The 14,464-nt window shown below is 36.5% G+C and overlaps 1 long non-coding RNA gene across 2 annotated transcripts in view; it reads right to left on the reverse strand.

Annotated features, from left to right (window-relative positions):
* Nucleotides 1–4,281: 4,281 nt before the first annotated feature.
* Nucleotides 4,282–14,464, reverse strand: part of LOC308329977 — a 37,208-nt gene continuing 27,025 nt past the window's right edge. For both annotated transcript variants that reach the window (XR_013965429.1, XR_013965430.1), the window contains one exon: nucleotides 4,282–4,436. This is a non-coding gene — a long non-coding RNA (uncharacterized lncRNA). The remainder of the gene's footprint in view (nucleotides 4,437–14,464) is intronic.

Raw genomic sequence — 14,464 nt, forward strand, 5'->3', positions numbered from 1 at the left:
CGTCTGCCTGTTATCTCTCCTAATGGTACCAACATCAATACAGCAAGATCTTATCCAACGACATGAAAATATTCTTTAGTTTTGGGTCTGAGAGGCTAAATGTCGTCAAATGGTGGTTCAGTGGCTCAAATGCCCAATAAATAAATACTGGGCCTTGATATGAAGAGTTGAAAACCACTGCTCTAAATGTACAAAGTACAATATTTGCCCCTGAGAGTGGTGAAAGTGAAGTAAAAGTACTGGAAATTGAAATACTCAAGTAACATTTTTTTTTTACTGTTGTAGCCTACTTATGTTTTTCCCTATATAACAACGTCCAACAGTTTCCCTATATAACAACGGCCAACAATAGCAGATCTACAAGCTCATAGCGCGCCACTGAGTGGCGCTCTACGAGCTTGTAGGTCTGCTATTTTATATTTGACAAAGAAAGACAGGTTTTTCAGATTTTCTTTTGGGATCTAGAAGCCTTTTTTTAATCGACCTCAGTCCAAAATGGGTTAAAGGAGTAATGTCACGGCGAACCTATGCCCAATTTTGGTCCGAAATCAATTCAAACACAGTTTTCTTGTTCGGTTTATTTTTTTCAGTTCCCATTGACAATGAATGGTGAATTTACGTCATATGTGTCTGAGCAAATCGACATACGTTACGTCATGATGATGTACGATGATAAGACACCCCTCACTTCACACGAGTGTGATTCTTTTTTAATACAGCATTTGTCCCCACACGTCTCAATATTTGCCAATGACAGGAGAAATTAGGTCAAATTTCCTTCAAACATGACGTAAATTAAACATCAAAACATAAATTGCCATTGACAATGAAGGAAAAATGTATGTCGTATGTAGACAAGCAAATCCGCTAACCAGTCAGATGTCGGTGGGAACACTCAGGAACACTAAGGGACCACCATTCTTGATGATGATGTACGATGATGATGAGCAACCCTCACTTCACACGGGTGTGATTTTTGAGTGGTGCAACCACTCCTATAGACAGCTATGTGTGTGGCTGTGTCCCTGGGTCCGAGCACGAAAATAGTGTTATAGCGTTTGTTCACCACAAAGGCCACACAGGCCAGGGAGGAGGGCTAGTACAGTACAGTACAGTACAGTACAGTACAGTACAGTACAGTACCACTCACTTCAGACGGGGTCTGATCTTTTTATAATATATATACTTTTTTTGTTTGTTTTTAAAGGAGAATGATGCCTGGTGCTCTTGTCTGGAACCCTTCTCAGAACAGCGGGGGGAGAGGTACAGATTTGGCTCCCTGCCTCTCCCCGGCCTGTGGACCCGGCAGACCGGTGAGTGTGTTACAATGTTACAATCATGTTATTGCAAGGTTACTACAACGTTACAATGTTAAAAACGGTTTTCGAGGGAATTTGAGTACTTTCGGTCATAACTTTTTTGCAATTTGAGTTTTTTCCCAATATTTTTTACTTCTACTAACAACTACATCTCCGATCCAAATATTATACTTTTACCTCCACTACCTTTATTTGAAAACATTAGTTACTAGTTACTTGCAGATTTCTTTTAAATATTTATTACAAAACATACATTTTGACCTGAGGACTATTCTACAAATGCCTTCTAAATCCTGACAGTTTTCTGAAAAGCCCATGTTTCTATGTCAGTGGTGCTCAAACATTTTCATGTCAAGGACCCCCAAAAATATATGTAATTGGCCACCGACCCCCATCTGAAAATATGTTTTTCCAGTGACCGAAGTAAAGATTATTTTAGTTAAAAAAGTTTGATGTAAAAGAATATTCATTCAAATATTTGCACCACATCTTTTTCAAAAATAGCATATGTACAAGCTCGTAGCGCGGCACTGGGTGACACCCGTGCTATGAGCTTGTAGATCTGCTATTTTTCAATAGCTATAAAACCAATACTTTTGTAGTTTTGCTGAAGTACATTTTAAATTCTGGACTTTTATGACTTTGAGTATTTCTATACAGCACTATTGATACTTTTACTTAAAGGACAACTTTATATTTTTTTCAACCAAGGTTCATGTTTTAGGTTATTAGAGAAAGTAAAAGATGAGTGTACATTTTCTATCATTTGCTGCTTTCTTTCGATTTCATCTATTTTTGACATGGGGGTGGGGGCATGGGGGTGGGGCTAAATATGTTTTTTTTTTCATTTTTTTACAAAATCATATAGCGTTTTCTTTTTTATTGTTATTTACTATAGTCCTACTAGACAAACATATTGAGTCTATATGACAGTGACATTCAGTTGATCCCGTGATCTTCTGTGGCCAGATGTAATTTAAAAAATAAAATAAAAAGTCCTCGTTTTTCATCATTTTGGACCATGGGCTATAGCCCATATCGTACGGCATACTATAGCACGCCGTTTATCATCATTTTTGAGGATTTGAAAAAAGATGAAAAAAACGATGGGTTATAGCCCATCATTTTTTTTAATTTTGTTTTTTTTTAATCCTCGTTTTTCATCATTTGACCATGGGCTATAGCCCATATCGTACGGCATACTATAACACGCTGTTTTTCATCATTTTTGAGGATTTGAAAAAATATGAAAAAAACGATGGGTTATAGCCCATCGTTTTTTTAATTAAAAATAAATAAATGTATCCACGTTTTTCATCATTTTGGACCATGGCCCATATCGTACGGCATACTATAGCGCGCCGTTTTTCATCATTTTTGAGGATTTGAAAAAAATGACGAAATGACAAAAACGATGGGTTATAGCCCATGTTTTTTGAAATTTTGAAAAAAAAGTTATCCTCGTTTCTCATCATTTTGGACCATGGGCTATAGCCCATATCGTACGGCATACTATAGCGCGCCGTTTTTCATCATTTTTGAGGATTTGAAAAAAATGAAAAAAATGATGGTTATAGCCCATAGTTTTTTGAATTTTTTATTTTTTTTAAGCCTCGTTTCTCATCATTTTGGACCATGGGCTATAGCCCATATCGTACGGCATACTATAGCACGCCGTTTTTCATCTTTTTTGAGGATCCGCCTATGCTCATTGTGCAGAATGTCCCATTTCAAGTTTTCAAATGTATAAAAACCTTTTAGAAAATAGCAGCTGTACAAGCTCAAACAATGCGCCGCATTGCGAGCTTGTAGATCGGCTATTTTCAAATATGGTCAAAATGTATGTGGGAATCCAGGTGAATGGGTGCACCTACTGCACCTGACCTAGTCACATGACCAGCAGGAAGCACAAAAGTCTTGTTCCTCCTAGTTGAGAGCCATTTTGCCTCTGCTGCAGGAAATGGGGTACCCTCTCATGCAGGGTGAAGGAGAAAGCACATGGTAGGCCTTGTTGGTTGCAGCCAATGTTGCTAATGGCTTTTGTTTGGTTGAGCACATGCCACTGTTGGCCATATTGTTCATTTGTGCACTTTAGTCTATTTCCATGTTGTCTTGTTTGACCTTAATAATCAAATGTTCCCTAGTAATTATAAACTTGTAACTTTATTATCTTAGTATCTTGCCTCACTGATTATTGCCCTAATGTTTTATTTATAAAATATATATTTACAATATATTTACTTTACTATGTGAATTTGGTTTGGCATATTGACCTTATTTTGATTTGTTTATTTGCTGTGTGCTGCCTGGGGGCAAACTATCTCAAAATCTAAAGCTTTTAGAAGCCGTTGTCCCATGGCCTAATGTGCAATGATTGGGCTGAGGACATGCGGGTGCATACTGGGCCATTATTAATATTGATTGATGTGGTTTAGATGTTGCTGCTATGCACTTTATTTGCTTTTGGTATTATTTTGATGTTTAATCTGCTGTGTACGGTTAGTTTAGAGGCCACAGTAGGCGCGTGGGCACAAACAGAGATGGGCAGTATTTGAAATACATGTATTTGAAATACGTATTTGAAATACTTTTTTGTATTTTGTAATTTGTATTTCGCTGGGATGGAAGAAATGAGATGTATTTTGTATCTAAATACTTTCAAATTGAGTATTTTCTGTATTTCAAATACATAAAATACTTTTTTTGTTTTAATGTAATTTTATTCTCAAATGGACACATGTTAAACATTTACACTGCCTCAGGTTTAAACTGTAGGGGCAAAACACACACACCCACCCATACACACAACACAACACAATGTGTGATGTCACTTCTATCCCGCTTTCTGATTAATCAATCAGATTGATTGAAATATTTATTAACAGTTTGCAGAATTACAGTACATTTCAAGCACAAACTCAATACAAAGACTGTTAACTATGAGTAGACGACCCAATTAATCATTACACTTGTTTACAACAGGGTCCACAATTCATTCATGTCTACCCCTCTGCAGTCTGCAGGTCCATGGACTTCTACTATGGACCCCCAGCTGCCTCAAGAGTGTGACCGTGGACCAGGCTTCTTCATGGAGCCAGCAACAGAGTGCCTGCCTGCCTGGAAATAGTCAAGTATCATATATGTAAGCTAAGAACCTAACTGTTGAAATGTCTATGTAATGAAACGAGACATACAGTAGCAGTATCTATGCATAGAGTCACACAGATGATACCTGATTTTGTCCATTCTGAAATTTTTTGAAAAAGAAAGTTAGCCTCGTTTCTCATCATTTTGGACCGTGGGCTATAGCCCATATCGTACGGCATACTATGGCACGCCGTTTTTCATCATTTTTGAGGATTTGAAAAAAATGAAAAAATGAAAAAAAACGATGGGTTATAGCCCATGTTTTTTGAAATTTTGAAAAAAAAAGTTATCCTCGTTTCTCATCATTTTGGACCATGGGCTATAGCCCATATCGTACGGCATACTATAGCGCGCAGTTTTTCATCATTTTTGAGGATTTGAAAAAAATTACGAAATGACAAAAACAATGGGTTATAGCCCATGTTTTTTGAAATTTTGAAAAAAAAAGTTATCCTCGTTTCTCATCATTTTGGACCATGGGCTATAGCCCATATCGTACGGCATACTATAGCACGCCGTTTTTCATCATTTTTGAGGATTTGAAAAAAATGACGAAATGACAAAAACGATGGGTTATAGCCCATGTTTTTTGAAATTTTGAAAAAAAGGTTATCCTCGTTTCTCATCATTTTGGACCATGGGCTATAGCCCATATCGTACGGCATACTATAGCGCGCCATTTTTGAGGATTTGAAAAAAATGACGAAATGACAAAAACGATGGGTTATAGCCCATGTTTTTTGAAATTTTGAAAAAAAAAGTTATCCTCGTTTCTCATCATTTTGGACCATGGGCTATAGCCCATATTGTACGGCATACTATAGCGCGCCGTTTTTCATCATTTTTGAGGATTTGAAAAAAATGACGAAATGACAAAAACGATGGGTTATAGCCCATGTTTTTTGAAATTTTGAAAAAAAAAGTTATCCTCGTTTCTCATCATTTTGGACCATGGGCTATAGCCCATATCGTACGGCATACTATAGCGCGCCGTTTTTCATCATTTTTGAGGATTTAAAAAAATGACGAAATGACAAAAACGATGGGTTATAGCCCATGTTTTTTGACATTTTGAAAAAAAAGGTTATCCTCGTTTCTCATCATTTTGGACCATGGGCTATAGCCCATATCGTACGGCATACTATAGCGCGCCGTTTTTCATCATTTTTGAGGATTTGAAAAAAATGACGAAATGACAAAAACGATGGGTTATAGCCCATGTTTTTTGAAATGTTGAAAAAAAAAGTTATCCTCGTTTCTCATCATTTTGGACCATGGGCTATAGCCCATATCGTACGGCATACTATAGCGCGCCGTTTTTCATCATTTTTGAGGATTGGAAAAAAATGACGAAATGACAAACGATGGGTTATAGCCCATGTTTTTGAAATTTTGAAAAAAAAAGTTAGCCTCGTTTCTCATCATTTTGGACCATGGGCTATAGCCCATATCGTACGGCATACTATAGCGCGCCGTTTTTCATCATTTTTGACGATTTGAAAAAAATGACGAAATGACAAAAACGATGGGTTATAGCCCATGTTTTTGAAATTTTGAAAAAAAAAGTTAGCCTCGTTTCTCATCATTTTGGACCATGGGCTATAGCCCATATCGTACGGCATACTATAGCGCGCCGTTTTTCATCATTTTTGAGGATTTGGAAAAAATGAAAAAAAACGATGGGTTATAGCCCATGTTTTTTGAAATTTTGAAAAAAAAAGTTATCCTCGTTTCTCATCATTTTGGACCATGGGCTATAGCCCATATCGTACGGCATACTATAGCACGCCGTTTTTCATCATTTTTGAGGATTTGAAAAAAATGACGAAATGACAAAAACGATGGGTTATAGCCCATGTTTTTTGAAATTTTGAAAAAAAGGTTATCCTCGTTTCTCATCATTTTGGACCATGGGCTATAGCCCATATCGTACGGCATACTATAGCGCGCCATTTTTGAGGATTTGAAAAAAATGACGAAATGACAAAAACGATGGGTTATAGCCCATGTTTTTTGAAATTTTGAAAAAAAAAGTTATCCTCGTTTCTCATCATTTTGGACCATGGGCTATAGCCCATATCGTACGGCATACTATAGCGCGCCGTTTTTCATCATTTTTGAGGATTTGAAAAAAATGACGAAATGACAAAAACGATGGGTTATAGCCCATGTTTTTTGAAATTTTGAAAAAAAAAGTTATCCTCGTTTCTCATCATTTTGGACCATGGGCTATAGCCCATATTGTACGGCATACTATAGCGCGCCGTTTTTCATCATTTTTGAGGATTTGAAAAAAATGACGAAATGACAAAAACGATGGGTTATAGCCCATGTTTTTTGAAATTTTGAAAAAAAAAGTTATCCTCGTTTCTCATCATTTTGGACCATGGGCTATAGCCCATATCGTACGGCATACTATAGCGCGCCGTTTTTCATCATTTTTGAGGATTTAAAAAAAATGACGAAATGACAAAAACGATGGGTTATAGCCCATGTTTTTTGACATTTTGAAAAAAAAGGTTATCCTCGTTTCTCATCATTTTGGACCATGGGCTATAGCCCATATCGTACGGCATACTATAGCGCGCCGTTTTTCATCATTTTTGAGGATTTGAAAAAAATGACGAAATGACAAAAACGATGGGTTATAGCCCATGTTTTTTGAAATTTTGAAAAAAAAAGTTATCCTCGTTTCTCATCATTTTGGACCATGGGCTATAGCCCATATCGTACGGCATACTATAGCGCGCCGTTTTTCATCATTTTTGAGGATTTGAAAAAAATGACGAAATGACAAAAACGATGGGTTATAGCCCATGTTTTTTGAAATTTTGAAAAAAAAAGTTATCCTCGTTTCTCATCATTTTGGACCATGGGCTATAGCCCATATCGTACGGCATACTATAGCGCGCCGTTTTTCATCATTTTTGACGATTTGAAAAAAATGACGAAATGACAAAAACGATGGGTTATAGCCCATGTTTTTTGACATTTTGAAAAAAAAAGTTAGCCTCGTTTCTCATCATTTTGGACCATGGGCTATAGCCCATATCGTACGGCATACTATAGCGCGCCGTTTTTCATCATTTTTGAGGATTTGAAAAAAATGACGAAATGACAAAAACGATGGGTTATAGCCCATGTTTTTTGAAATGTTGAAAAAAAAAGTTATCCTCGTTTCTCATCATTTTGGACCATGGGCTATAGCCCATATCGTACGGCATACTATAGCGCGCCGTTTTTCATCATTTTTGAGGATTTGAAAAAAATGACGAAATGACAAAAACGATGGGTTATAGCCCATGTTTTTTGAAATGTTGAAAAAAAAAGTTATCCTCGTTTCTCATCATTTTGGACCATGGGCTATAGCCCATATCGTACGGCATACTATAGCGCGCCGTTTTTCATCATTTTTGAGGATTGGAAAAAAATGACGAAATGACAAAAACGATGGGTTATAGCCCATGTTTTTTGAAATGTTGAAAAAAAAAGTTATCCTCGTTTCTCATCATTTTGGACCATGGGCTATAGCCCATATCGTACGGCATACTATAGCGCGCCATTTTTGAGGATTTGAAAAAAATGACGAAATGACAAAAACGATGGGTTATAGCCCATGTTTTTTGAAATTTTGAAAAAAAAAGTTATCCTCGTTTCTCATCATTTTGGACCATGGGCTATAGCCCATATCGTACGGCATACTATAGCGCGCCGTTTTTCATCATTTTTGAGGATTTGAAAAAAATGACGAAATGACAAAAACGATGGGTTATAGCCCATGTTTTTTGAAATTTTGAAAAAAAAAGTTATCCTCGTTTCTCATCATTTTGGACCATGGGCTATAGCCCATATTGTACGGCATACTATAGCGCGCCGTTTTTCATCATTTTTGAGGATTTGAAAAAAATGACGAAATGACAAAAACGATGGGTTATAGCCCATGTTTTTTGAAATTTTGAAAAAAAAAGTTATCCTCGTTTCTCATCATTTTGGACCATGGGCTATAGCCCATATCGTACGGCATACTATAGCGCGCCGTTTTTCATCATTTTTGAGGATTTAAAAAAAATGACGAAATGACAAAAACGATGGGTTATAGCCCATGTTTTTTGACATTTTGAAAAAAAAGGTTATCCTCGTTTCTCATCATTTTGGACCATGGGCTATAGCCCATATCGTACGGCATACTATAGCGCGCCGTTTTTCATCATTTTTGAGGATTTGAAAAAAATGACGAAATGACAAAAACGATGGGTTATAGCCCATGTTTTTTGAAATTTTGAAAAAAAAAGTTATCCTCGTTTCTCATCATTTTGGACCATGGGCTATAGCCCATATCGTACGGCATACTATAGCGCGCCGTTTTTCATCATTTTTGACGATTTGAAAAAAATGACGAAATGACAAAAACGATGGGTTATAGCCCATGTTTTTTGACATTTTGAAAAAAAAAGTTAGCCTCGTTTCTCATCATTTTGGACCATGGGCTATAGCCCATATCGTACGGCATACTATAGCGCGCCGTTTTTCATCATTTTTGAGGATTTGAAAAAAAATGACGAAATGACAAAAACGATGGGTTATAGCCCATGTTTTTTGAAATGTTGAAAAAAAAAGTTATCCTCGTTTCTCATCATTTTGGACCATGGGCTATAGCCCATATCGTACGGCATACTATAGCGCGCCGTTTTTCATCATTTTTGAGGATTTGAAAAAAATGACGAAATGACAAAAACGATGGGTTATAGCCCATGTTTTTTGAAATGTTGAAAAAAAAAGTTATCCTCGTTTCTCATCATTTTGGACCATGGGCTATAGCCCATATCGTACGGCATACTATAGCGCGCCGTTTTTCATCATTTTTGAGGATTGGAAAAAAATGACGAAATGACAAAAACGATGGGTTATAGCCCATGTTTTTTGAAATGTTGAAAAAAAAAGTTATCCTCGTTTCTCATCATTTTGGACCGGCATACTATAGCGCGCCGTTTTTCATCATTTTTGAGGATTGGAAAAAAATGACGAAATGACAAAAACGATGGGTTATAGCCCATGTTTTTGAAATTTTGGAAAAAAAAGTTAGCCTCGTTTCTCATCATTTTGGACCATGGGCTATAGCCCATATCGTACGGCATACTATAGCGCGCCGTTTTTCATCATTTTTGACGATTTGAAAAAAATGACGAAATGACAAAAACGATGGGTTATAGCCCATGTTTTTGAAATTTTGAAAAAAAAAGTTAGCCTCGTTTCTCATCATTTTGGACCATGGGCTATAGCCCATATCGTACGGCATACTATAGCGCGCCGTTTTTCATCATTTTTGAGGATTTGAAAAAAATGACGAAATGACAAAAACGATGGGTTATAGCCCATGTTTTTTGACATTTTGAAAAAAAAAGTTAGCCTCGTTTCTCATCATTTTGGACCATGGGCTTTAGCCCATATCGTACGGCATACTATAGCGCGCCGTTTTTCATCATTTTTGACGATTTGAAAAAAATGACGAAATGACAAAAACGATGGGTTATAGCCCATGTTTTTTGAAATGTTGAAAAAAAAAGTTATCCTCGTTTCTCATCATTTTGGACCATGGGCTATAGCCCATATCGTACGGCATACTATAGCGTGCCGTTTTTCATCATTTTTGAGGATTGGAAAAAAATGACGAAATGACAAAAACGATGGGTTATAGCCCATGTTTTTGAAATTTTGAAAAAAAAAGTTAGCCTCGTTTCTCATCATTTTGGACCATGGGCTATAGCCCATATCGTACGGCATACTATAGCGCGCCATTTTTCATCATTTCTGAGGATTTGAAAAAAATGACGAAATGACAAAAACGATGGGTTATAGCCCATGTTTTTGAAATTTTGATAAAAAAAATTAAGCCTCGTTTCTCATCATTTTGGACCATGGGCTATAGCCCATATCGTACGGCATACTATAGCGCGCCGTTTTTCATCATTTTTGAGGATTGGAAAAAAATGACGAAATGACAAAAACGATGGGTTATAGCCCATGTTTTTTGACATTTTGAAAAAAAAAGTTAGCCTCGTTTCTGATGACGAAATTTTTTCAAAATGTCAAAAAACATGGGCTATAACTTATAGCCCATGTTTTTTGACATTTTGAAAAAAAAAGTTAGCCTCGTTTCTCATCATTTTGGACCATGGGCTATAGCCCATATCGTACGGCATACTATAGCGCGCCGTTTTTCATCATTTTTGAGGATTTGAAAAAAATGACGAAATGACAAAAACGATGGGTTATAACCCATGTTTTTTGAAATGTTGAAAAAAAAAGTTATCCTCGTTTCTCATCATTTTGGACCATGGGCTATAGCCCATATCGTACGGCATACTATAGCGCGCCGTTTTTCATCATTTTTGAGGATTGGAAAAAAATGACGAAATGACAAAAACGATGGGTTATAGCCCATGTTTTTGAAATTTTGAAAAAAAAAGTTAGCCTCGTTTCTCATCATTTTGGACAATGGGCTATAGCCCATATCGTACGGCATACTATAGCGCGCCGTTTTTCATCATTTTTGACGATTTAAAAAAAATGACGAAATGACAAAAACGATGGGTTATAGCCCATGTTTTTGAAATTTTGAAAAAAAAAGTTAGCCTCGTTTCTCATCATTTTGGACCATGGGCTATAGCCCATATCGTACGGCATACTATAGCGCGCCGTTTTTCATCATTTTTGAGGATTTGAAAAAAATGACGAAATGACAAAAACGATGTTTTTGAAATTTTGAAAAAAAAAGTTAGCCTCGTTTCTCATCATTTTGGACCATGGGCTATAGCCCGTATCGTACGGCATACTATAGGGCGCCGTTTTTCATCATTTTTGAGGATTTAAAAAAAATGACGAAATGACAAAAACGATGGGTTATAGCCCATGTTTTTTGAAATTTTGAAAAAAAAAGTTAGCCTCGTTTCTCATCATTTTGGACCATGGGCTATAGCCCATATCGTACGGCATACTATAGCGCGCCGTTTTTCATCATTTTTGAGGATTTGAAAAAAATGACAAAATGACAAAAACGATGGGTTATAGCCCATGTTTTTTGAAATTTTGAAAAAAAAAGTTAGCCTCGTTTCTCATCATTTTGGACCATGGGCTATAGCCCATATCGTACGGCATACTATAGCGCGCCGTTTTTCATCATTTATGACGATTTGAAAAAAATGACGAAATGACAAAAACGATGGGTTATAGCCCATGTTTTTTGAAATTTTGAAAAAAAAGTTAGCCTCGTTTCTCATCATTTTGGACCATGGGCTATAGCCCATATCGTACGGCATACTATAGCGCGCCGTTTTTCATCATTTTTGAGGATTTGAAAAAAAATGACGAAATTACAAAAACGATGGGTTATAGCCCATGTTTTTGAAATTTTGAAAAAAAAGTTAGCCTCGTTTCTCATCATTTTGGACCATGGGCTATAGCCCATATCGTACGGCATACTATAGCGCGCCGTTTTTCATCATTTTTGAGGATTTGAAAAAAATGACGAAATGACAAAAACGATGGGTTATAGCCCATGTTTTTTGAAATTTTGAAAAAAAAGTTAGCCTCGTTTCTCATCATTTTGGACCATGGGCTATAGCCCATATCGTACGGCATACTATAGCGCGCCGTTTTTCATCATTTTTGAGGATTTGAAAAAAATGACGAAATTACAAAAACGATGGGTTATACCCCATGTTTTTGAAATTTTGAAAAAAAAAGTTAGCCTCGTTTCTCATCATTTTGGACCATGGGCTATAGCCCATATCGTACGGCATACTATAGCGTGCCGTTTTTCATCATTTTTGAGGATTTGAAAAAAATGACGAAATGACAAAAACGATGGGTTATAGCCCATGTTTTTTGAAATTTTGAAAAAAAAGTTAGCCTCGTTTCTCATCATTTTGGACCATGGGCTATAGCCCATATCGTACGGCATACTATAGCGCGCCGTTTTTCATCATTTTTGAGGATTTGAAAAAAATGACGAAATTACAAAAACGATGGGTTATAGCCCATGTTTTTGAAATTTTGAAAAAAAAAGTTAGCCTCGTTTCTCATCATTTTGGACCATGGGCTATAGCCCATATCGTACGGCATACTATAGCGCGCCGTTTTTCATCATTTTTGAGGATTTGAAAAAAATGACGAAATGACAAAAACGATGGGTTATAGCCCATGTTTTTTGAAATTTTGAAAAAAAAGTTAGCCTCGTTTCTCATCATTTTGGACCATGGGCTATAGCCCATATCGTACGGCATACTATAGCGCGCCGTTTTTCATCATTTTTGAGGATTTGAAAAAAATGACGAAATTACAAAAACGATGGGTTATAGCCCATGTTTTTGAAAAAAAAAGTTAGCCTCGTTTCTCATCATTTTGGACCATGGGCTATAGCCCATATCGTACGGCATACTATAGAGTGCCGTTTTTCATCATTTTTGAGGATTTAAAAAAAATGACGAAATGACAAAAACGATGGGTTATAGCCCATGTTTTTTGAAATTTTGAAAAAAAAAGTTAGCCTCGTTTCTCATCATTTTGGACCATGGGCTATAGCCCATATCGTACGGCATACTATAGCGCGCCGATTTTCATCATTTTTGACGATTTGAAAAAAATGACGAAATGACAAAAACGATGGGTTATAGCCCATGTTTTTGAAATTTTGAAAAAAAAAGTTAGCCTCGTTTCTCATCATTTTGGACCATGGGCTATAGCCCATATCGTACGGCATACTATAGCGCGCCGTTTTTCATCATTTTTGAGGATTTGAAAAAAATGACGAAATGACAAAAACGATGGGTTATAGCCCATGTTTTTTGAAATTTTGAAAAAAAAGTTAGCCTCGTTTCTCATCATTTTGGACCATGGGCTATAGCCCATATCGTACGGCATACTATAGCGCGCCGTTTTTCATCATTTTTGAGGATTTGAAAAAAATGACGAAATTACAAAAACGATGGGTTATAGCCCATGTTTTTGAAATTTTGAAAAAAAAAGTTAGCCTCGTTTCTCATCATTTTGGACCATGGGCTATAGCCCATATCGTACGGCATACTATAGCGTGCCGTTTTTCATCATTTTTGAGGATTTGAAAAAAATGACGAAATGACAAAAACGATGGGTTATAGCCCATGTTTTTTGAAATTTTGAAAAAAAAGTTAGCCTCGTTTCTCATCATTTTGGACCATGGGCTATAGCCCATATCGTACGGCATACTATAGCGCGCCGTTTTTCATCATTTTTGAGGATTTGAAAAAAATGACGAAATGACAAAAACGATGGGTTATAGCCCATGTTTTTTGAAATTTTGAAAAAAAAGTTAGCCTCGTTTCTCATCATTTTGGACCATGGGCTATAGCCCATATCGTACGGCATACTATAGCGCGCCGTTTTTCATCATTTTTGAGGATTTGAAAAAAAATGACGAAATTACAAAAACGATGGGTTATAGCCCATGTTTTTGAAATTTTGAAAAAAAAAGTTAGCCTCGTTTCTCATCATTTTGGACCATGGGCTATAGCCCATATCGTACGGCATACTATAGCGCGCCGTTTTTCATCATTTTTGAGGATTTGAAAAAAATGACGAAATGACAAAAACGATGGGTTATAGCCCATGTTTTTTGAAATTTTGAAAAAAAAGTTAGCCTCGTTTCTCATCATTTTGGACCATGGGCTATAGCCCATATCGTACGGCATACTATAGCGCGCCGTTTTTCATCATTTTTGAGGATTTGAAAAAAATGACGAAATTACAAAAACGATGGGTTATACCCCATGTTTTTGAAATTTTGAAAAAAAAAGTTAGCCTCGTTTCTCATCATTTTGGACCATGGGCTATAGCCCATATCGTACGGCATACTATAGCGTGCCGTTTTTCATCATTTTTGAGGATTTGAAAAAAATGACGAAATGACAAAAACGATGGGTTATAGCCCATGTTTTTTGAAATTTTGAAAAAAAAGTTAGCCT

Source organism: Protomyctophum bolini, assembly GCF_963924005.1.
Source record: "Protomyctophum bolini genome assembly, chromosome: 15".
Taxonomy (NCBI): domain Eukaryota; kingdom Metazoa; phylum Chordata; class Actinopteri; order Myctophiformes; family Myctophidae; genus Protomyctophum; species Protomyctophum bolini.